This window comes from Canis lupus, chromosome 21 (genome assembly GCF_011100685.1).
Source record: "Canis lupus familiaris isolate Mischka breed German Shepherd chromosome 21, alternate assembly UU_Cfam_GSD_1.0, whole genome shotgun sequence".
Taxonomy (NCBI): domain Eukaryota; kingdom Metazoa; phylum Chordata; class Mammalia; order Carnivora; family Canidae; genus Canis; species Canis lupus.
Genome location: NC_049242.1, coordinates 21,948,714 through 21,973,335, shown reverse-complemented (window position 1 = coordinate 21,973,335; position 24,622 = coordinate 21,948,714). Strand labels below are relative to the sequence as shown.

The 24,622-nt window shown below is 36.8% G+C and overlaps 1 protein-coding gene across 2 annotated transcripts in view; it reads left to right on the top strand.

Moving 5' to 3' along the window:
* Positions 1-24,622, top strand: part of ACER3 (alkaline ceramidase 3) — a 151,393-nt gene that overhangs the window by 4,742 nt on the left and 122,029 nt on the right. Inside the window, exon 2 of one of the 2 annotated variants that reach the window (XM_038568544.1) lies at positions 4,980-5,079. The exons of the other annotated variant lie outside the window; for it this stretch is intronic. The gene's annotated coding sequence lies outside the window, so the exon portion shown is untranslated. The remainder of the gene's footprint in view (positions 1-4,979; positions 5,080-24,622) is intronic. 2 annotated transcript variants of the gene reach the window in all.

Below are 24,622 nucleotides of genomic sequence, written 5' to 3'. Positions count from 1 at the left end.
AGAGTTGGATGTGCTTAACTGACTGAGGCACCCAGATGCCCCTCAAACCACTTTTTAGACTTAAGTATGTAGTTGGTAATTACAGCTTAGTAATACTTGAAGGGTAAGATTATTTAAATCTCACTTTAAGTTAATTTTTACCCATGTTGTTCAAGATATTAACTAGGAAGAATTGTCATTTGGCAGCACATATTGGAAGATATGATAATTTTTGTTTTTGTTTTCAATGGACCAATAATTGGTATGTGGGTAAATAAGAAGAACGAGGACCTCAAATGGTAATTTGGGGAACTTTACTAAGTCAGAATACATAGAATAGTGAATATTTAAATGAAAGTCTTGCCCAGTGCATTTTAAGTTGTTTCTTTGATTTTGGGTTTACCCTGTTCCTTTGCCAACTATTTCCCCATTTGTAGGGAAGAAAAAAAAACCTGGCCTGGAGAGTTTTAGGTAGTGCAAAAAAGTATTTTAAAAGAAGTAGAAGGAGGGATCCCTGGGTGGCGCAGCGGTTTGGCACCTGCCTTTGGCCCAGGGCACGATCCTGGGGACCTGGGATCGAATCCCACGTCGGGCTCCCGGTGCATGGAGCCTGCTTCTCCCTCTGCCTGTGTCTCTGCCTCTCTTCTCTCTCTCTCTGTGTGACTATCACAAATAAATAAAAATTAAATAAATAAATAAATAAATAAACAAATAAATAAATAAATCATTAAAAAAAAAAAAAAAAAGAAGTAGAAGTAGGGGCAGCCCCGGTGGTGCAGCAGTTTAGCGCCGCCTGCAGCCCAGGGCATGATCCTGGAGACCCTGGATCGAGTCCCACGTCAGGCTCTCTGTATGATGCCTGCTTCTCCCTCTGCCTGTGTCTCTGCCTCTCTCTGTCTCTATGAATAAACAAATAAAATCTTAAAAAAAAAAAAAAAAGTAGAAGTATGAAGAAACATTTTAGGACCCAGCAAAATGATAGAGCCTAAAAGAGACAGCAGAAGCAGTTAGTAGTGACACAAAAGTCCTACATGTTTGCTGTGGGAAAGTACATAGTGTAATGACTTGGAGCCAGGATTGAGATTCCTATTTGAACTTTGCTCAGTTGAGTGCTGTAGCTTTGGGCAGATTACTCAATCATTCTTTGTATCAATTTATTTTCTATAACATGAGAATAATGATATTTAAGTGGGTTATAAGAATTAAATGTCATGTGTGAAAGTGTACGGTTAGGTGAAGGACCTGGCAAATACTAAGTTCTCAATAAATATTAGTTAAATTGGAACCTAGTCAGAATAAGTTTAAACATAAATCATGCTGTGTTACAGTTGAGGCCTCTTCATCTGTGATGGTTAGTTTTATATGTGAACTTGACTAGGCTATGATATCCATTTATTTAATCAAATACTAATTTAGGTGTTGCTGTGAAGGTATTTTATAAATGTGGTCAACATCTACAATCAGTTGACTTTAAGTAAAGATTATTGTCAGTAATGTGGGTGGGCCTCATCCAGTCAGTAGAAAGTCTTTAAGAACAAACACTGAGTTTGGGGAGAGTCGGGGTAGGTTAAACTTTTTGGGGGTAGGTTTCCTCCTTGACCTACCTGACTCCTCACTTTAGTGAACCTTTCCTCCCTTCTCTTTTCCTCCTTTCATCCTACTTTTTACACACATTTGTGTAATCCAAACCTCTATTAAAATACGGAACTTTACCATGAAGCAAGAAAGTTCCTCATGCCCTTCCCTGTTAAGTCTCACCTTCACCTTCTCTCCAGGACACCCACTTCTAATTTATTTTTCCCTACCATAGATTAGATGTGCCTGTTCTAGAGCTGCATATAAGTAGAATCATATAGTATTTACTGTTTGGTATAAGACTTATTTCACTCAGCATCATGTTTTTTAGATTTCACCAATGTTGTTGCATATATTGGTAGTTCCTTTTTATTACTGAGTAGTATTCCATTGTATGAATATACCACAGTTTATCAGTTTTCCTGTTGCTGTTGAAAACCTGGGTGCATTCAGGTTTTGGCAATTATAAATAAAGCTGCTATGAACATTCTTGTGCAAGTCTTCTTGTGAATATGTATTTTCATTTCTCATAGGTAAGTACTCAGGACTGGAATAACTGGGTAAGAGGATAGTTGTCTGTTCAATTCTATTAGAAACTGCCAGACCTTTTCTCAAATGTGTGTCATGTTTCACAGCATTTCATCGACTTTCTCACTAATATTTGGTGTTAGTCTTCAGTTTTCACCCTTTTGGTGATTATGTAGTTTTAGCTCATTTTGGGATCTAGTGTATTCTGAACTCTTCAGTCTTTGTTCCTCCTTTTCCCTGTAATTCCTGCTTTCCCTGGTTACACTGTACTCTTGCCAAAACAGACTGTTTATGTATTGCATGTATTAGATTCCTCTGCACTTCTTATTGTTGTGTTGTTCTTCCTATGAGAGATAAATTGTTTTCTTTTTAAGCCATGAAGTTTGGGGGTAGTTTGTTATTCAGCAATACGTAACTGAAACTGTCTAAAGTTGAGTTTTCAGCAATTTTGATTTCCTATTGTGTAAACTCAGAGTATGCCGAATTATACCATATATTTTATTCTTAGAGGATAAAACTTTAAGAATAATAAAGTTTAATATAGGCCCTCTATCTGAAAATTTTGAAGAATTTTTATAAGCATCATTTTATTTATCCCAATGATGTACTTAGAAGACTCAAAAGAGGTATTTTACTCAATGAAAATAAGTAAGCCCTTCAAAGTTGAAATAATTGAGTTGCATGACTGGAAAAATTTTTGACTCATTATAGGTGTGGATTCCATCTTAAGATTCTTTAACTTTTCAGAGCAAGCTGCTTTTAGCAGCAAGAGGAAAGACTGAATAGACTCAGAAAACAAAACAGAACTTTAAAATAATGCATGTTAAAATCTTGATAGTGCTGTAAAAACTGTTTTATGACTGGAATTCATTCATTTATACAAAATGATAAAGAGACATTCTAGATAAGATAGTCTTCCCAAAATGAAATATTACAGTTTCAGGCTGTTTCACCTGCTGGGTAGCAATCCCTCCTCCACCTCTCCCCACCTCCTTTTTAAAGCAGACGTGAGGACAGTCTGGTTTTGTTGTCTGGTATCCAGTTGATCACTGGAGTTCATTTATTTAATTTTGCCAATCAGATGGATGCTCTCTGTTCTTTCACTATTTTAGAAACGTCCAACTTAAAGCTTAACATTTGAAGAGAATTATGACCTTGATAAAGGAGGACTGTTCTTTGGTTAAAAACATTCATTAAATAAACATTTAACCCCCTCTGTGCCTTTCCCTCATTCCATCTTCTTCCTTTTTCTCCAGAGATAACCACTATCCTTAATTTAGTGTTTATCATTTCCCAGCTTTTTACCACTATGCATTCCTAAAAATACACTAAAAATACACTGTTTAGGTTTACTTGTTTTATATAAGTGGAATTGTACTGTGTGTGTGTTGATTCTTCAACTTACTTTTTTCACTTAAATTGTGGTCAAGTATCATCCATGTTCCCAAGAATTAAGTGTGTTGATGGGTTTAGATATAGTTCATTTATTTTTACTGTTTAGAATTTTACTGTATGAATATATTGATTTATCTGTTCCTCATTCATTGGGTGTTTTGTTGTTTTCAGGTTTTTGTTATTACAAATAATGTTATAACCGTTTTGTTTATCTTAGCACATACAAATTAAGAGTTCCTGTATCTACTGAGTAGTATAATGGTTAGATTGTAGGGCATGCCCATATTCAACTTTCAGTAGGTCAGAAGTTCTGAAAATTTTTTGTCTCATGACCTCCTTTATACATTTAAAAATAGAGGACCCTGAAGAGCTCAGTGAGTTAAATCATTTGGTATTTACTATATTACAAGTTAAAATGGAAAAGATTTAAAATTTTTTATTAATCCATTTATGATTCATGCTTGTGAGAAACATGATTTAACCATGCTGTTATCAGTAGTTTGTTCCTTTTTATTTAATTTTTAAAATTTAAAAAATATTTAAAGACTTTTTAAGTTATCTTCACACCCAACATGGGCTCAAATCCATAACCCCAAGACCAAGAGTCATATGTTCTACCGACTGAGCTAGCCAGGTGCCCCATAATTTGTTCCTTTTTATTACTGAGTAGCATTCCACTGTATGAATATACTGTAGTTTGTTTATCCATAGTCTTATCATGAACACCAAGACTGTTTCCAATTTTTGGCTATTATGTTATAATAAACCTATGAACAATTTTTTGAAAAGATTTTATTTATTTGAGAGAGAGAGTGAGTGAGAAAGAGAGAACATGAGAGAGAACAAGCTGGGGAAGAGGCAGAGGGAGAGGGAGAAGCAGACTCCCTGCTGAACAGGGAGCCCATTCTGGAGCTCTCGATCCCAGGACTGTGGGATCATGACCTGAGCTGAAGGCAGATGCTTAACCAACAGCCACCCAGGCACCCCAGTAAGCATTTCTATTTTTAATTTTTGGAGGAACTTCCATACTATTTTCCATAGTGGCTGCACCAATTTACATTCCTACCAAGACTACATGAGGGTTCCCTTTTCTCTACATTCTCACCAATACTTGTTATTTATCTGTCTCCTTGTCTTTCTGATAGTAGCTACTCTGACAGGTGTGAGGTGATTATCTCATTGTGGTTTTGATTTGTATCTCCCTGAGGATTAGTGATGTTGAACATTTTTTTATGCATCTGTTGGCCATCTCTATGTCTTTTTTGGAGAAATGTCTATTCAGGTCCTCTGCCCATCTTTTAATTGGATTGTTTGGGGTTTGTTTTGTTTTGTTTTGTTTTGGTGGTATGTGGGTTTTTGGAAATTAACCCCTTATCAGATACATCTTTTGCAAATATCTTCTTTCATTTAGTAGTTTGCCTTTTCATTTTGATGATGGTTTCCTTTGCTGTGCAAAAAAACTATACCATACTTAAAGTTTATGATTTGCTAAATTTTGACAGATATACTCCTGTGAACCCATCACCACAGTCAAGATTTGAACATATTCAGCCTCCAAAAAAGTTACCTTGTGCACCTTTGTTGCTTCATTGGTTGTTTCAGGTAGGAGAGTAAATATGGTCCTTGATACTGTATCTTGGGTGGAAGTGTAATGTGCATTACTTTTAATCCTGTCTGTATGCAGCCTATCTTGCTTATTAGCTGTTTGTTAGAAGTCTTTATTACTTAGTAACCATGCTGTGTAAGTATTTTCAGAACATTGCTCTACCAGCTGTAAGACTAGTACAAAGCCGTGTGTAACATCAATAAATGCTTTGCTTCTTTAAAGAGATTGGGCAAAACATGGCACTAGTTCTAAAAATGACCTGAAATTTAAGTTATATATTGAATTTATGCTTTAAAATCTATTTTGTTTCTTTTGCCTGGCATTTTCCCCCCAGGCTTTTACTGTCAGCTAGTATGTGCCCTTATGTTTAAGATGTTTATCTTGTAAATAACAGGTAGCTGTTTCTCTTATTTTAAAAATTCAGTCTCATTTTCTCTTTCTGTGAATGCTGATTTATTTTGATTACTGATACATTTTTATTTATTTCCTTCCTTTTTTAATGCTTTTTATTCTGCATCTCTTATATTTCTTGCCTTCTTGTGGCTGTGATAGATTTTTTTATTCTCTTCTCCACTCTACTGGTTTGGAAACTATAGGTTTGCTCTAGTTCTTTTTTCTGGTGTTTATTTAAATATTTTTTGAATACATGTGTGACTTAAAATCCAAACTTATTTCTTCTCTCCTTCTAGGTAATTCAGAGAAGCTACTTTAACTTTGTATATGCTTCTCCTAACTTACATGCTGTCATTATTCAGTATGTAGTTCCACCTTGTATTAGTCTTTGCTGCATAACACATTTCCACAAATGTAGTAGCTTGAAGTAACACACATAATCTCACATTTTTATGGGTTAGGAGTGTGGACCTGGCTTAGCTGGGTCATTTGCTTAGAGTCTCACAAGGCTGCAGCTAAGTTGTTAGCTGTGGCTGTGGTCTCATCTGAAGCTTGAATAGGGAAGACTTCACTAGCAGAATTTGGTTCCCTGTGGTTGTAGGATTAAGGCTTCAGTTTCGTGCTGGCTTTTTTGGATGGAGGCTATTAGCTTCTGGAGTCTGCCCTTAGTTCCTTGCTGCATAAGACCCCCCAAAATAGGCAACCCAACAGTGTAGTAGCTTGCTTCTTCAATACCAGCAAGGGAGTAAGAGACTCCAGCAAGATGGATGCTACAGTCTCATGTAATGTTACCACATACATGTAATTATGTGTATCTTGTCAGCTTGCTGTATCCTATTGGTTAGAAACAAGTCACGGGTTCTGCCAACACACAAAGGGAGGGAGTTACACAAGGGCTTGGATACTACTTGGATACTTGGTGAGGATGCTGCTGGCCACTTACTACTTATTTGTTTAAGATTTATTTATTTTAGAAGGAGAGAAAGTGAGCAGGGGCAGGAGGGGTGGTGGAGAGGAGCAGAGGGAAAGAGTCTTCACACAGGCTCCACATGGAGCACAGAGCCCCACCACTGGCTGGATCTCATGCCCCCAAGATCACAATCTGAGCCAAAATCAAGTTAACCAGTTAGATGTCCAACTGACTGTGCCACCCAGGAGCCCCTATTTTTTTTTTTTTTAAGATTTTACTTATTTATGTTAGAATGTACATAGGCAGGGTGAGTGGCAGAGGAGGAGGGAGAGGGACAATACTACTCCAGCTGAGCAGAGAGTGGATGCTCTGCTGATCTCACCACCCTGAGATAGAAATCTCAGCCAAAATTGCTAATCTACTGAGCCGCCCCAGCGCCTCCTGGTGGCTGCTTTAGAATATGCTTGTAAGTAACCTTATGTTTATACTTCCAAGTGAGATAATAGTATTTATTGTTTTATATGCTTTTTACCCTTAAATCAGGTCACTATGGAACAGTTTTCCTACTGTTTTTCTCTGGTAGGGGTGGTTACTTTTCTGTTTCATTTAACTACTGAGTAGGTAGTCCCTCAAGCATTTCATATAGGTGATTTCAGATGCCGTTCCCATGCTTCAATGGTCCAGTGGCTTATCTCCTATTCCTGTGTGAGCATTTGAAACTCTACTTCCTATGATTAATGAGACAGGCAATTCACTGCCCTACCTCTTTTTCTCTGTAGGACAGTCATAACCTAGCCACCATATTGATTTTCAGTTCTTCTCAATTTTTCCCTCTGGGAATTGCCTTAAGTCTTTTGGGAGTTGAGCTGTGCATTGAAAAATATATTATTAAACTTCATCCAGAATATCTAGGTATTTGTAATGAGAGGATTTTTGGGGTGTCTGCCATACTGCTTAGTAGTATTTATTTTAGCTAACAGTTTATACATTTCAAAACTAGAAATACTATTAAATATATGTACATATAAAAATGTATATTATATAAGATAAGAACTTCAATATTGGCACATGTGAAATACAGAGTTGAGAAGTATAATGGATAAAGACTTTCACAAACTGACCCTTGATGACTTTTCTGATGTAATTTTTTGCCTTTCTAAACACTTGCACTTTATACTTCAGCAATATAATTCAGCTTTTATTTCCTCGAACACAGAATGCAGCTTCATAGTTCCCTGTGTTTGCATACATTATTCTTTCAGATCCAGAATGTACTGCTTTATTCTCTCTCATCTCTCTTTACTTGGTTAATTCAGCCTTTTATTATTTTTTTTCTTTTACATTCAGTTTTTTCTCTTTAGTATTTTTAATTATTATATTTTTCATTTCTTTTTTTTTTTTTCATTTCTAAAGGTGGTTTCTTTTTCAAATCTACCTCACAATTTCTGATAATTTTTTATTCTTTGGTTACTTCTTGCTTTATTTCCTTAAACATATTGAATATATTTAATATTCTGTATCCACTAATTTCAATATCTTTCATTTTTGCTTGTCTGTTTCTTCTTTTTGTTTGTTTTAAGGATTTTATTTACTTATTCATGAGAGACACAGAGGCAGAGACATAGGAAGAGGGAGAGGCAGGCTCGCTGTGGGGAGCCTGATGTGGGACTCAGTGCCAGGACCCTAGGATCACGACCTGAGCCAAAGGTAGATGCTGAACCACTGAGCCACCTAAGTGTCCCTGCTTGTCTGTTTCTGTTGCTTGTTTTGCTGTTCTTCCTTTATGGCTGCATGTTTCTGTATGTGTTCTTGTCATTTTTGATTATCAGTTCATTTTTCTGTAGACTTGGTAAGTCTCTGAGGCTATGTTAGATTGTAAAGTCAATGAGGGAGGGGCCCTAGGGTTTGTTACAGTGTTTACTAAGTGAGACTTTCAATAAATATTTATTGAATGAATGATATGTATAAATTTTACATAGTATTATAATTATTTACATACATATCTATATTCTCAACTACATTGACAATGCCTCAAGTTAAACTTTTAGCTTTAACTCAGTATCCATAGCACTTAGCACAGTATCTAATATAGGTAAGTTCTCAATAAATGTTAGTTAAACCAATGAGAAATTGCTTGGCATATTCTGCCCATTGTGATCTATAGAGTAAAAAAGATTTATTTTTGCCTGGTTGTCATTTTGAAGCCGTTATCAGTGGAGATTCTAGAGAAATGATTAATCAACTCAGATAACCAGTAGGTGTCTTGATCATGATCAATTAAACCAGAACCTTTTTCCAAACTTAACTACAAAACCAGAAAAATTTTTTTAAGTTTAATTTAAATAATCTCTATACCCATCATGGGACTTGAACTCACAACTGCAAGATCAAAAGTTGCATGCTCTTCCAACTGAGCCAGGTTTAGGCATCCCTAAAACTAGGACTTTTGTAGTCTGATACCACTGAAGGCTGATCATCACATCATTAACTGTTCAAGTAGTTAACTGGTTTCAAGGTATTGTGAATATACAAAGTATTAAACCAACAAATATCTACTAAATACCTATTACATATATAGTACTTTGCAATGTTGTATGATGGATTTTTTTCCCAATAGGTTTTATACTAGGTAAGGTATAGACTTAAAATGTGAAAAAGGTGACTAGCAGAAAAGATAACTGATTTGTTTTATTTATTTATTTTTTAATATTTTATTTATTCATGAGAGACACAGAGAGAGAGGCAGAGACACAGACAGAGGGAGAGGCAGGCTCTTGGCACAGAGCCTGATGTGGGATTCGATCCCGATGTGAGATCATGCCCTGAGCCAAAGGCAGAAGCTCAACCACTGAGCCACCCAGGCATCCCAACTGATTTGTTTTAGTGAAAGAATTGTCTTAAGACATTATCTTTTTTTAGTAATACGGATCACAAATGAAAAGTTTTATAGTGGTTCAGATGAGTCTAGTATAGTTTCCAGAATTACATGGCTTATTTGTCTCTTAAGATTTATTACTACAGACCAGCACTCATGATTGTGTCTCTTATTCTCTTTCTTTACTTTTGCCTTTTCTTTTTGCATGTTATGGTAGGAGCACAGCTTGTTAAAGAGAAATGACATAAGACTGAATCTAGATATTCCGACTTGGGAACTATATGACACTAGGCAAATTTCCTTAATCTTGCTGTGGCTCAATTTACTGATACATAAAATATGAATGATAAGAGCCAGGAGTGCCTGGATGGCTTAGTCGGTTGGTGTCTGCTCAGGTCATGGTCTCAGGGTCCTGGGATCAAGGCCTGCATCTGGCTCCCTGTTCAGTGGGGAGCCTGCTTCTCCCTCTGTCCCTTACCCTACTCATGCTTGCTCTCTTTCTCTCAAATAAATAAGCAAGATCTTAAAAAGAAAAAAAGAATGATAACACCCAGCTCATAAGTGATATTTTATGTTAGAAAGATTATGTAAATAATGTCACTTGTATGATTCCAGACATATAAACTCAATAGATGTTAGTATTCTTCTGCTTTATTCATTTTCTTTTGTTATCAAATTTGTGATTTTTATTCACTAATTCATTCTCATTCTTTTTTTAAGTAAAATAAAAGTTAACTTTAAAGTCTGTATTTAAATTAAAGGTTAATGGAAAAGACTGTGAAAATATTCCAGTTATATATGTGTGTGGGTGTAAGAGCATTGCTGTTTTAGTTGGATCACAGAGAAACCTTTGTTTGCTACATAGGACACTTGTCTTGGCTGACCTATCTCATTTTCTCTGGTTTTCTTTAAAGCATTTTTTTTTTCAGACCTTTAAAAGCTGACACTTGGGCAATAATACAATGGAAAATAAAAATCTTGTTCCAGTGGAAATTGGCCCAAAGTTATTTGGGTAGAACCAGAACAGTTCTTTTTGGTGGAAGGGGGTGGTGAGGGAGAGAGAGAGTGAGAATCTAAAGCAACCTCCACATCCAGTGGGATGCATGGACTCGATCTCACTTCCCTGAGATCATGACCTGAGCCAAAATCTCTTGATTAAGATCTGATGCCTAACTGACTGAGCCACCCAGGGGCCCCTAGAACAGTTCATTTGAGAGATTTGGGAATTCAAAATTAAAAAACTTATATTTTATAGTCTTTAATTTTTTCCTTACTGCTTATGAATTTGATTTAAACACTGTTCAAGACTTTAACTTAAATGAAATAAATTCATAAACTTACATTTTGCTTAATGTATTCTATTGAAGCAAGTTGTTCACACTGTTAAAGAATGAGATACTGCTAAACATTAATAACTATACATTTTCAAAAACGACAACTCAGCATTTCATGTTTAGAAAATACATATCTCAATGATTTGTTTTCATTATGTTGACTTGGAAGCTGACTGAAAGAAATGAATTAGTTTTATTTCATTTTTCAGAAAACTGAAATTACCGGGAGGTTAAATATTTATTGTAAATCAATAAATATTTTAGAAACATATGTGTAACCTTCAATTAGAGAATAAAGTCATAAGACATTTAAAGTATTTTGTTTCACTTTAAATTCTAAATTGTTAATAGTTATGATAAGATAAGAATGTTTTACTTAATTTCATTTTGTGGATTTTTTTAAAGATTCATTCATCCACTTTATTTTTAATTTTGAATTTTTAAAAAAGATTTTATTTATCTATTTGAGAGAGCGTGCATCAGTGGAGGGGAGAGGCAGAGGGAGAGAGAGAAGTAGGCTCCCCTGCTGAGAGGGGAGCCCCATGTGGGCTTGATCCCAGGACCCCAGGATCATGACCTGAGCTGAAGGCAGACATCCAACCAGCTGAGCCACCTGGGCATCCCTCATTCATCCACTTTAGAGAGAGAGTGAAGGCAGGGAGGAATAGAAGGAGAGAGAAACTTGAGCACACTCTTTCCTGAGTTTGGAGCCCAACATGGGCTCCATCGCACAACCCTGCAATCACGACCTGAATCAAAACCAAGGGTTGAATGGTTAACTGACTGCGCCACCCAGGGGCCCCTCATTTTGTGGATTAAAAAAAATGAAATAGGATATTTCAATCTAAATTAATCTAAGAATAAAAGAAATAGTTTATAAAACAGTAAGAAAACAGGTTATAAGTACCCTTGCATTTGAATCCTGACTTTGCCTTGTTCAAGCTGTGTGATCTTGTATATATTAGGACAAACTGCTTAATTTTGATTTCACTTTTGTTGGCTGTCAAATTTAATTAAAAATACCATATAGGTTGGTTTTGAGGATCAAGTTAGACAAATTAATGACCTTATGTACTCCAAAGTACCATATAAAATGTTGGGTGATGGTTTTCTTAGGAATTTAGAATATTAGATTTTGCAGTTAAATTCAAACTTCCCTTTCATCCATGAACTGAAAAAGTACTCATTTTTCTGCTTTAAATTTCTCATTTTTTTGCTACAACTAAACTCTACCTTGGTGCTCACATAGTTGTGGAGTGAAGGAATGAGTATGTTCAACCTCTTGATACCAACATTATGCTGTATTATTAACCTATTTACTAGATAGATGGATATAGATGCCTTTGTAACTTACTTTAATAAGCCTCATCAAGATGTAGAGATATTATGTTAAGTCGTCAAGTAATAGCATAGGCATGTAATTGCTGTAGACTTGGGAGGCAGCCTAGTTTAACTGATGGACCTTGGGCTTGAGTCTAGTTCTGCCTTTTATTGGTTGAGCAAAGGTGGTCAAGTCATTTAATCTTTTGAGTCTGGGTTTCTATAGTCTACTCCTTAACAGGGTTACTTTGGGAATTTAATGTTGTATGTGTGAAAGTATTTGTAGATTATAAAGCAGTATAAAATGTAGAAATCTTTGTTTTATTAAGATTGACAAAGATATGAGCTGAGCCATATGGCTTATTTTTACATTCATGAAAGTGTACAGAAAATAGTATTGTAAAAATTTCACAAGTTTGGGTATTTGAAAGGACTCATGAGTCTCCATAGAGCATATTCACCTAAGGCTTTTATTTAGAAGGTAAAGGATGTGGTGTAGCAAGAGAAAGAGCGTGGACGAGCAGTAAGCATGTGGGGGACATGAGAGAAACTGTCTAGAATCCTAATTTGTACACAGGTCCATTTTATCCCAGAATTGACCAACCAAGATCAGTGTGATAAATCTTGGGTTGTGGAGAGTTCAAGACAGTTCATGGTGGGGTATTTTTATGTTGCTCTGGTCATGTAGTCAAGCTAGAAAATACATATCTGGCTGACCATTTCCATCAGGTGAAAACCTGTCAGTAAACACACTGGTTTATATGTTACCAGGGGAGTTTTGGGTTTTAAGCAGCACATCGTAAATCTAATTGATCTTTTCCAAAAGCCAGATATCTAGATAGAGCTTTCCCAGTCCAGTTGTAAATTGATTCTCTCCTACACAATTCTATTCAGAGCACCTACTATGCACAAGGTATATGGTATGCCTTCGGAATTGGCATTAAGGGTCATCATCCTTTACAACTAGAAAGATCAGAGATTAGTGATGAAGTTTTGGAATATAGGTGAGGTTTGGTGGGGTGAGGTCTGGGGCCGTTGACTAAGAAGGAATTCTTGAGACATCTTTGGTGCAAAATGGTGGTTTTATTAACGCACAGGGACAGGACCCATGGCCAGGAAGAGCTGCTGCCCCGGGCCTGTGAGGGGTGGTTGATTGTTGAGAGGGGTTTGAGGATAGTGTACTCTCTAAGGAATTTAGGAAGCAAGATTTCTAGGACCTTGAGGGGGCTAGCTATTATTGAGAAAAGGTCACTTATTACCATGTAATAAAACATTAGTCATGAGACCCTTCAGATGTATATCAATGGGCCATTTGCTTGGGGGATGATTGGCAACATGTATCTTGGGAGGTAGAGATAAAGGAAGTTTCTTTTTTTTTTTTTTTTTTTTTATAAAGGAAATTTCTAAAGGAATTTTTATATGTTAAAGTAGACTTCCAGGATCCTGGGGGTTGGGCTAAGATTGCCTTTTTCCATTAGCAAAGTATTAACATCGAGGTAGTTGAGTCTGTAGAGGAATGTCTCTTTGCCTGTTTCAAGGACTTGTCAATGTGCGGGCCTGCGCTATACTTTGTCTTCAGTTAGTCCTCTGTTCTCCCATCAATTAGTGAAGAATAAAAAACGAACAACAAAGTAATATTGGCACCTGGGGAGTAAGCACCTAACTCTGTTAGGATGTCTAAGTGATTTTCTGCTTTCTTATTAAGGCTTCACTGAGGAAATAACAGTTTAGACGGTTTTAAATGATGGGTAGAATTTTGCCAATGTCTAGCTCAAGTACCTAACCAAGTAGGCATTCAGTAACATTTGATGTATTTAATTATTATATTTATGTACCTAAAGCAGGGGATGGTATGTTCAAATCCATATGTGATGAAAGTGCTAAGCTTTTCTGGGGAACAGATGATCCAATATGGTTGTACAAAGAACACATGGTGGTACTGCGAAGTGATTTAGGGACAGATTATTATTATTATTTTTAAAGATTTTATTTATTTATTCATGAGAGACACACACACAGAGAAGGAGAGGCAGAGAGAGACACAGGCAGAGGGAGAAGCAGGCTCCATGCAAGGAGCCCGACGTGGGACTTGATCCTTGGGCTCTAGGATCACGCCCTGGGCCGAAGGCAGGCGCTAAACCGCTGAGCACCCAGTGATCCCCCAGGGACAGATTATTAAAGCTCTTGGGCACCTGGCTAGCTCAGTTGGAAGAGCATGTGTCTTAATTTCAGGGTCATGAGTTCCAGCCCCACCTTGGGTTTAGTGATTATACTTAAAAAAAAAAAAAAAAAAAAGGTGGGGGACACCTGGATGGCTCAGTCAGTTAAGCGTATTGATTTTGGCTCAGGCCATGATCTCGGGGTCCTGGGCTCAAGCCCTCCCATAGGGCTCTGAGCTGGGCAAGGAGTCTGCTGGAGATTCTTCTGCTTCATCCCTTCTTTTGTAAGTGTACCCACATACTCTCTCACAAATGAATACATAGATCTTTAAAAAAAAAACACCTAAAAACAAAAAAGCTCTTAAAAGATAATCTCAATTTTATCCTACAGACAATAGGATATCCTATAGACCAGCAGTTTTTAAACAGGTTGGTTTGGGAACCTGCTTCATAGTATACTCTGAAAACTTAATTGAGGACTTCCTGGAACTTTTTTTTTTGTAGGTTGTTTATACCAATCAATATTTGTCCATATTAGAAATAAAGATATCAGCTTATTTTTCTAACCATAGCTGCAAGTTTTTTTTTTTAATTAATTAAAAAATTTAAAAATTCTGAGCATGCTAGTTCAGGTATCTGACTTGGGTAGAACTCATACCTAGAATATTTGGGACTCTCTGACTCCTTCCCATCTATGTTCTCCCCTCACCCTTAGGTAGCAATGGTTGCCTTGTGCTCCACTCCCAGCTGTTTCAGGCTAAAAAGACTGTAGACTTTATTTCTGGAGGTTATTGCACCATTATGACCAAGTAGTTTGCTCTTAGGCCAAACTGCCAGAACAGGAGATTCACTCCTTATCAGTCCCTTCTCTGCACAAGTGTTTGAATTCTTGAAACATCTCTTACACACATGTACCATCCATTGGATCCTTATTATCGTCCCAAAGCCCAGGATTCTGAGCCTGCATCTGTAGTTTTTATAAAGTCTTATCCTTTCTTTTTGTCTTCCCATACCACAGTTAAGGGGCATGAAAAAGACTAATGAGCTATTCCCTTCAGGCTTTCTCACTACTGTCCCTCTAAGTGGCAATCTTTGAGACACGGCATTAAGGGAATTTTGCTAGAGGAGATTCCCCCTCCCTTACTTCCTAATTCTGGCTTTTTGAATAGAAGATTGGCTTGATCCTGTGGCAGACTGTAGTGTGTTAGGCTAGTGCTTTTCTCTCTTGTTCTCAAACTTTTTGTTTTCAGGACCCCTTTTGCCCCTTAAAAATTGAGATCCCCAAAGAGCTTTTATTTATATGTCAATTTTATCTATTGATATTTATCTAATATATTAGAAATGGAAGCTAAGAAAAATTTTTTTAAATTTATGTTTTATTTCATTTAAAAATAATAAATATTCATGATGGGGGAAACAAAGGTAGAAGGAAATGTAGATAAAATTAAATGTCCTTATAACCTGCAGCCTATTGACAAATACTTGAGGCAGGCCAATATACGGTTCTTCTAGGAGGCTCTCAACTGTCTTAAAGTTAAGCCTTGTTAGAGGGATAAAAAATTTTAATGTGACAATAGCTAGGTCTCTGGTATCCTGAAAGTCTCCTTTAGCATATGAAAATCCTTTGGAACTTCTCTTATCTTTACTTACCTCAACCCCAAAGTAGATAATCAATTGCCCCCCACAATACCAGGGCAGCAGCTCTTTCTGCCCATGAGTCCTGTCATCTTGCTTTAATAAAATCACCTTTTGTTTTTGCACCAAAGACATTCAAGAATTATTTCTTGGGGGCGCTAGGTGGTTCAGTAGGTTAAACGTCTGTCTTTGGCTCAGGTCATGATCCCAGGGTTCTGGGATTGAGCCCTGCATTCATGGGTTCCCTATTGAGTGGGGAGCCCACTTCTCCCGCTCTCTGCCTCTCCTCTCTGCTCTTGTGCTCTCTCTCTTTCATGCTCTGTTTTTCTTTTTCTTTCTCTCTCAAGTAAATAAAAATTATTTTTTTGGCAGTTGGCTCTGGACCTCATCAACATTCAAAAACTACATCAATATTATAAATAACATTTTTATGAAAAAATAACCAAAACAAAATTTAGTGATAGGAGTGGCATTGCTTTACATTTTTGAAGATCTCTAGTGTCTGACTCAATAGAGGTCAACTGAATTCTCCTATCTACTTCTGCATTTAATCTGTTGTAATATGTTATTTCAGTTGAAGTGTATAAAGAAAATTAGGCTTTACACAGACATTTGTAGTTAGAAAAGGAGGATTGTTTTAATAATAGCCTTTCTGGATAATTGTGATGTTCTTTGATAGTATACCAAAACTTGGCAAGTGGCTGTCTTAGTGATGTGTTTTGGAGTGTGTTATTAGGGTCTGGAACTGACGGCCAAGAAAGAATTCAATATTGTGGCAGGAAGTAAGAAGATAAAATTATTTGTTTCAAATGATGGGCCCTACTCTGCACAGACATGTTTAAAATCTTCGTTGGTGTCCTCTCTACCACTGCTGAATAGTTTTGTGTACTTATTTTATTTAATGACTTTTTCAACAGATCTAATGAAATTATTTATGCTCTAGGCAGCAGGGAAGATTTAAATTCTGAGAACTCATGAAAAGATTTTAAGAAGGTATACAGCATAGGGAATGTAGTTAATACTATTGTAATACAGGGATCCCTGGGTGGCGCAGCGGTTTGGCGCCTGCCTTTGGCCCAGGGCGCGATCCTGGAGACCCGGGATCGAATTCCACGTCAGGCTCCCGGTGCATGGAGCCTGCTTCTCCCTCTGCCTGTGTCTCTGCCTCTCTCTCTCTCTCTCTCTCTCTGTGAGACTATCATAAATAAATAAAAATTAAAAAAAAATACTATTGTAATACACTTATCATGGTAAGCATTTTAGTAATGTATAAAATTGTTGAAATTAATTTAACATATGTTGGCTATAATTAATTTAACATATGTTGGCTATACTTAAAAATTTAATAAAAAGGTTTTAAAGAGGAACTACTACTTATTAAACAATACAGATTTCTTTCTTTCTTTTTTTTAAGATTTTATTTATTTATTCATGAGAGACACAGAGAAGAGAGAGGCAGAGACACAGACAGAGGGAGAAGCAGGCTCCATCCTGGGAGCCTGATGTGGGACTCGATCCCCGTCTCCAGGATCATGCTCTGGGCCAGAGGTGGCGCTAAACTGCTGAGCCACCTGGGCTACCTGAATATACAGATTTCTAGAGAAAAATTACTTCCTTTTGTGGCCTTTTTGATAATATTAAAAACAATATTAACATAATTGGTCATATTTATTGGCACTTACTATGTGTCAACAACCATGATAAGCACCTTATTTATTTATAATGAAAAATCTGTTTTGGGAATATTTATGATGACGGCCCTGCATATTTAAATTTATGTCCTCCTTTTTTCTATGGAAAGAAAATGGGTAACTTTCTGAACAATTTTGACATTTTATTAGTTTTTCAGCAAAGTAATAAATGTACATTTGCGTATTTTTGGTTGCCTTTTGTATAATCAGTTGGGAACATATTCTTTCATCATAGAAAACATTAGTCACTCATGCCTTCTCTTTTCTCTTTCCCATTTCACAGCCGTTAGTTCAGTCCTTCATTATCACTTAGTTGGATTACTGTAGTCATATCTTATTTGTGTCTTTCCTACCACATTTAGTCTATGGCTTATCTTAAAGCTGTCTCTTTGTCATTCCTCTACATCATTTGCTCCTATTTGCTCTTTCTGGAAGAGTTCAAATTGTGCAGTTTGGTAGGGAGGCCATGGGCATATTGTCCATGTTTATATTAGTTCCACTTATTAGAGTAGCTGTATGTGTCTTCTGATATAGCTTGTCCCCCAGAAGTAATAAAAGTTACTTGTCATGGTTTCCTAGGCATGGTATGTTCTTTCTTGCTTTTGCACATTTGTGCCTCTCTGTCTTAAATATCTTCCCTGAACTTGTCTAACTCCTATTCACCCTTTAAGGCACCTGGAATTATTATCTCTTCTGTGAAATTTTCATCAATTTTACCAAGCCAAGGGTTAATGAATTGGCACTGTTTTCTAAGAACTTCCATTATGCTATGTTGTATTTTTAAAATTGACGTTATGTTCATATGGATTTCCTTTGTGGAAACTAATTTTCTTGTTTTTCTTATTAGAAAGTAATTACTTTCTTACCATGGAAAATTTTGAATCAGCCACCAGATATTGATTGGTTATTTTCAATCAGTTGATATTACTTTCAATGTGCCAGGCACAACAAGCCTGGGAGAAACTGGGGATCCCTGGGTGGCACAGCGGTTTGGCGCCTGCCTTTGGCCCAGGGCGTGGTCCTGGAGTGCCGGGATCGAGTCCCGCATCGGGCTCCCGGCATGGGGCCTGCTTCTCCCTCTGCCTGTGTCTCTGCTCCTCTCTCTCTGTCTCTGTCTCTGTCTCTATGTCTATCATGAATAAATAAATAAAATATTAAAAAAAAAAAAAGCCTGGGAGAAACTGGTGAATTCTTCATGAAATACATAGTTTAGACTTGGGGAAGTACTTAAATAGTTCAGCTTTTCAAAATATTGTGAGGGAAATATTTTTTTGTAGAAAATACAAAAAAGCAGAAAAAGAAAATGAAGAGCACCAATAATCACTCTGTTCAGCATTACATTACAAAATGAAATGTAAAAATCAGACTTGGCCCAAGCAGGCCCATGAGGCACAATTGATCTGCATAGGTCCATGTTACCGACTCCTGCATCACCTCACCCTCAACCCACAGCTGTGGCCTCGTGGAAAGTTTCTTATGACCAGTTGTTTGCTGTTTATCCTCCACACTCTTTTTTTCTCTCTCTCTCTATGCACACACACATATTTTTAAAATGTTTTTCTTTTACTTTTCACTTACTTTACCTTTTTTTTAAAACCTCATGCAAGTGGGCCTAAAATATGGCTGTTATGGTGAGGATAAATGTAAGGGAAATCTGCTCTACTGAATGTTCCCATCCCTTGCTCATTGCCCTTCTGCCTCCTATGATAGCTCAGGACTCCTTTCCATCTCTTTCCTCTTTTCCTTTTCTTCTTCCCCAACTAGGAAATGTGTTTAAATGCATATAAAGCAATAATCAAGACACTTGTATAAATGTACATAAAGATGTTCACAGAAATATTTAAAAAACAGAGAGGCACCGGGTGGCTCAGTTGTTGTGTCTGCCTTTGGCTCAGATCGTAATCCCGGGATCCTGGGATCGAGTTCTGCATTGGGTTCCCCACAGGGAGCCTGCTTCTCTTTCTGTCTATGTCTCTGCCTCTCTCTGTGTCTGTCATTAATAAATAAAATCTTAATAAAAACAAAACCTAGAAACAACCTAGAATGTTCAGTGATATAGGAATAGATAAATTTGGTATATTCCTATGATAGATAGCATACTGTGCAACAGTTGAAAAGAACGAACTATTGTAATTATCTACTGGATCCCTCAGTTGTCATTTTTATTGATAAAAACTATTTGTGGAATGATATGTATAGAGTTTTCAGATGAGATCGGGCGTGTTCAGGGTGGTATGGCCGTAGACTGGATAGAGTTATCATACATGTGTGTAAAATGAATTACAATTATGCACCCAAATTAACACTAGTCATTACCTCCGGAAATGTGAAGGGGAGTTGGATTGGAGAGGTGGGTGACTTTGATTATATTGGTAATAGTAAATAATGATCAATTTTAGGTGGTGAATGTATTTGTTACTTATTCTTTTTTCTGGATTATATAGTTTCTGGCACAAAATAAATATTTAATTGAATTTCATTTTTCTCAGTTTTTGTCAACTCTTCTACAGGAGGAGTGCATCAGTGTAGTAGCAGTAACTAGGATATTACACAACCAGTTTCATATCCCAGGTATTTAAAGCTTCTCCAGCTACTTTAAAGATATCCACCCCCTTCCCCAAAGTGATCTATTTTGAGGTACAAATTCAGGAAATAAATATTCTTTTTGATAGATTGGGCCAGGAACCTGTTTTTAGGAGAAATACCAATATACTCTGTTTAGCATCTTTTGTGTTACACAGTTACTGTTTCTGCACTTGGAAGTCTGTAGATTATAACTCCCTATATACTATGTCAAATAATTTATTGTGAAACCTCTGTCAATTAAATTAGTTACTCATGCCTTCTCTTCCCTCTTTCCCATCTCACAGCCATCTTAGTTCAGTTCCTCATTATCACTTACTTGGATTATTGCAGTCATATCTTATTTGTGTCCTTCCTACCATATATAGTCTATCAAACTTATCTTAAAGTTGTCTCTTTGTCATTCCTCTGCACTGTTTGCTCCCCATTTACTCTCTCTGGAATAGAGTTCAAACTGTGTGGTTTGGTAGGGAGATCATAGACCTGTTGTCCATGTTTATATAGCATAATTGGTTTCTTTTCTTCCAAGTTATTTTTCTTTTTTCTTTGACAGAGAGATAGAGAGTGTGCCTGTGTGTGCAAGCTTGAGTGAGAGAGGGGCAGAGGGAGATGGACGCTCCTAGCTAAGCAGAGAACCTGGCCTGGGGCATGATCAAAGGACCCTGGGATCATGACCTGAGCTAAAGGCAGTTGCTTAACTGACTGAGCCTTCCAGGTGCCCCTAAGTTGTTGTTGTTGTTGTTTTAAGATTTATTTATTTTGAGAGAGAAAAAGAAAGCAAGAGCATAGGGGAGGGGCTGAGGGAGAGAGAAGTAGACTCTTGCTGAGCATGGAACCTGATGTGGGGGTCAATCTCATGACCTGAACCGAATTAAGAATTGACCACTTAACCACTAAACCACCTAGGTGCTCCTTTTTTCCAAGGTTTTATTTAAATTCCAGTTACTTAATATACAGTGTAATATTAGTTTCAGGTGTAGAATTTAGTGATTCAACACTTAAATAAAACACCTGGTGCTCATCACAAGTATCTCCATTACTTATTTCACCCATATCCACCCTGCCCGCCTCCTCTCTAGTAACCATAAGTTTGTTTTCTGTAGTTAAGAGTGTGTTTCTTGGTTTGTCCCTCCCCCCACCCCCCACCGTCGATGTTTGTCTTTGCCTGTGGTGAAATCATGCGGTATTTGCCTTTCTCTGACTGACTTATTTCACTTAGCATTATACTCTCCATCCATGTTGATGCAAATGGTAAGATTTCAATCTTTTTTTTATGGCCAAGTGATATTCCATTGTGTATAAACACACACACCACACTTTTATCTATTCACCTGTGGACATTTGCACTCTTTCCATAATTTGGCTATTGTTGATAATGTTGCTGTAAACATTGGGTGCATGTATCCTTTTGAATTATATTTTTATATGCTTTGCTTAAATATCTAGTAGTGCTATTGCTGGATCATAGGGTAGTTCTATTTTTAACTTTTGAGGAACCTCCATACTGTGTTTCAGAGTGGCTGCACCAGCTTGTATTCTCCTTTCTCTGCATCTGTTGTGTCCTGTGTAAATTTTAGCCATTCTGATAGGTGTGAGGTGGTATTTCGTGTTTTTGATTTTTATTTCTGTGATGATGATTGATGTTGAGCATCTTTTCTTTTTTTTTTTTTTTTAAGGTTTTATTTATTTACTCATGAGAGACACAGAGAGATAGACAAAGACACAGGCAGAGGGAGAAGCAGGCTCCATGCAGGGAGCCCAATGTGGGACTCAATCCTGGAACTCCAGGATCATGCCCTGAGCCCAAGGCAGACGCTTAACGGTTAAGCCACCCAGGCATCCTGAGCATCTTTTCATATATCTGTTAGTCATATGTTTTCTTTGGAAAAATGCCTATTCATGTCTTCTGCCCATTTCTTAACTGGATCATTTGTTTTTTAGATGTAGAGTTTGATAAGTTCTACTATAGATTTTGGATACTAACCCTGCAAATATCTTTTTTCATTCTGTAGGCTGCCTTTTAGTTTTGTTGACTGTTTCCTTCTATATATTCATGGTTTTTAACTGATGCATTTCAGCTCTATGTAAATGAAGAGTGAAAAATCGTAGTGAGATTAGTTTTGGGTAAAGGATAAATCTGATCTATGAGATTAATTTGTGAGTAAAGAATTACTCCATTATATCATAATTGAACTATTTCTAAGATGTCTGTTTTTTAATATATTAACTATATTATAAATTTGGCACTAGTTTAATTTGCATAAGAGCAGAGTCTGTCTTGTATTCCTTTTTTTTTTTTAATTTATTTTATTGGTGTTCAATTTACTAACGTACAGAATAACCCCCAGTGCCCGTCTTGTATTCCTTTGTAGTGCTTTTCATAGTAGGTATTCAGTAAATAATTGCTTTTAAGTGAGTGAATGAATGTAAGGCTGCTCTTAAGAAATTTAAGGAGGAGCACCTGGATGGTTCAGCCAGTTAAGTCCTGCCTTTGGCTCAGATCATGATGTCTGGGTCCCAGATCAAGACCCACATTGGACTTCCTGCTTGGCAGAGAGTGTGCTTGTTCTCTCTCTCTCTCTAATAAATAAATAAAATCTTTAAAAAAAATTGCAACTTAAGGAGATAGACGTAGATACTTAAGTTCTGATTTAGTAAAAAAGAGAGCTATCAGTGCAGGGCAATCTGTGCTAAGTGCCAGGTGAGAGGTTAGAACATTAAGTGCTGTAAGAAGAAGGAGTGATCATTTTCAGTAGGGTGACTAAGCAAAACTTACTTCAAGTTGGGCCCTGAAAAGAAAGATTCAATAAAAATAGAGAGGAAATTGAGATTATCAAAATAATCATTTTCTGATTTTGTTATTTCAAATGCCTCTTCATTTTGAACATGGTTTGGAAACTTCACCGTTTTTGACCTTTGGATAAATCTGAAATCTTCATTTCACCAAATATTTCTCCAGGAAGTTCAGGATCACCTTATTTCCCTTGTTCTTCTAATTCATGTCTTCTGTATCATTCTTATCTGCTACTTGTTTATTCTCACTGTTCATCTCTCATCTTTGAGCCGCCTTCAAAGCAGCGTTATATAAAGATAATATTCTTTTTTTGCTACGAGTCTTTCCCCTTCCCTGTAACCTCTATTTTAATGGACTTTAGTTTACCTGAGCCATAACTGATGTGGAGCTCCCAAGGTCTTCTGTTATTTCTTTGAGAGACCGTTGTGTACTTGGCTTTTCTTCCCAAACCTAAAACATACTTCCTCTTGAACTTAATATGAACATTTTTATTTTTATAATAAATAGTTCTAAAATATTTTTATTATAACATACATAAAGTGAAAATAGAATGCATGTTTTTAAAAATAATGTGTAAAACCAGTTTTCATAAATAATTTTTTGAAGCTACTAGATGCACTCTAAAGAATATAGAGGGCAGCCCCAGTGGCTTAGAAGTCTAGCGCCGCCTTCAGCCCAGGGCCTGATCCTGGAGACCCAGGATCAAGTCCCACATCAGGCTCCCTGCATGGAGCCTGCTTCTCCCTCTGCCTGTGTCTCTGCCTCTCTCTCTCTCTCTCTCTGTCTCTCATGAATAAATAAATAAAATCTTAAAAAAAAAAAAAAGAATATAGAATGATGCTTCTATTAGTGATGATGTATTTATCTTTTCTTCTTTCAAGGCACAGTTCCAGTGCTAGCTCCTTACTGAAGCATCTCTTGAGTTCCCTCCCTTCCCGGAGTATGTTGTTGGCTGCCATTCTCCCTTGCTCCTTGTTTACCTGTCCCTACTAAATTGTGTATATACTTTCTCAGAACAGGAACCGGGATTATTCACTTGCTAATAACCTTTCTTTCCATTTCCCATCTCAGTGCCTTGCCCATAGAAAATAATTAATAGGGGCGTCTGAGTGGCTCAGTTGGTTAATCAGTTAAGTATATGCCGTCAGTTCAGGTCATGATCCCAGGGTCCTGGGATTAAGCGCCTTATCACTTTATTGGGTTCCTTGCTCTGTGGGGACCGTCCATCTCCGTCTCCCTCTGACTGCTGCTCCCCCTGCTTGTGCTTTCTGTCAAATAAATAAAATCTTAAAAAACAAAAACAACAAAAAACAATAAATGCTTGTCGAGTTGAACTGAATTTATGCTTATCATTTTTTAAATAAGACATATCTGTATTGGATTCCTGGATTTTTTTTGATAACTGTTTTGAAAGCTACTAAGGAGTACCTAATACTATATTATGCACTTATATGATTTTTTAACATCTCTAAGTAAAACAGCGTATACTGCAACTTTCTTTGTTATTGTTCTGAATTGGAAGGCAAACTTTCTCCCTTTTGATAACTGTTTTGAGCTGATCTAAATACCAAGACAATTCCCAGGTAGCACTTAATTTTTATTTTATTTAAAATCAATTAACACATAGTGTGTTATTTTCAGAGGTAGATTTTAGTGATACATCAGTTGCACATAATAGTCAGTGCTCATTACATCAAGGGCCCTCCTTAATTCCCATCACCCAGTTACCCCATCCCTTCACCTACTTCCCCTCCAGCAACCCTCAGTTTATTTTCTATAGTTAAGAGTTTCTTATGGTTTGTCTCTCTCTGATGTCATCTTATTTTATTTTTTTCTCTCTTCCCC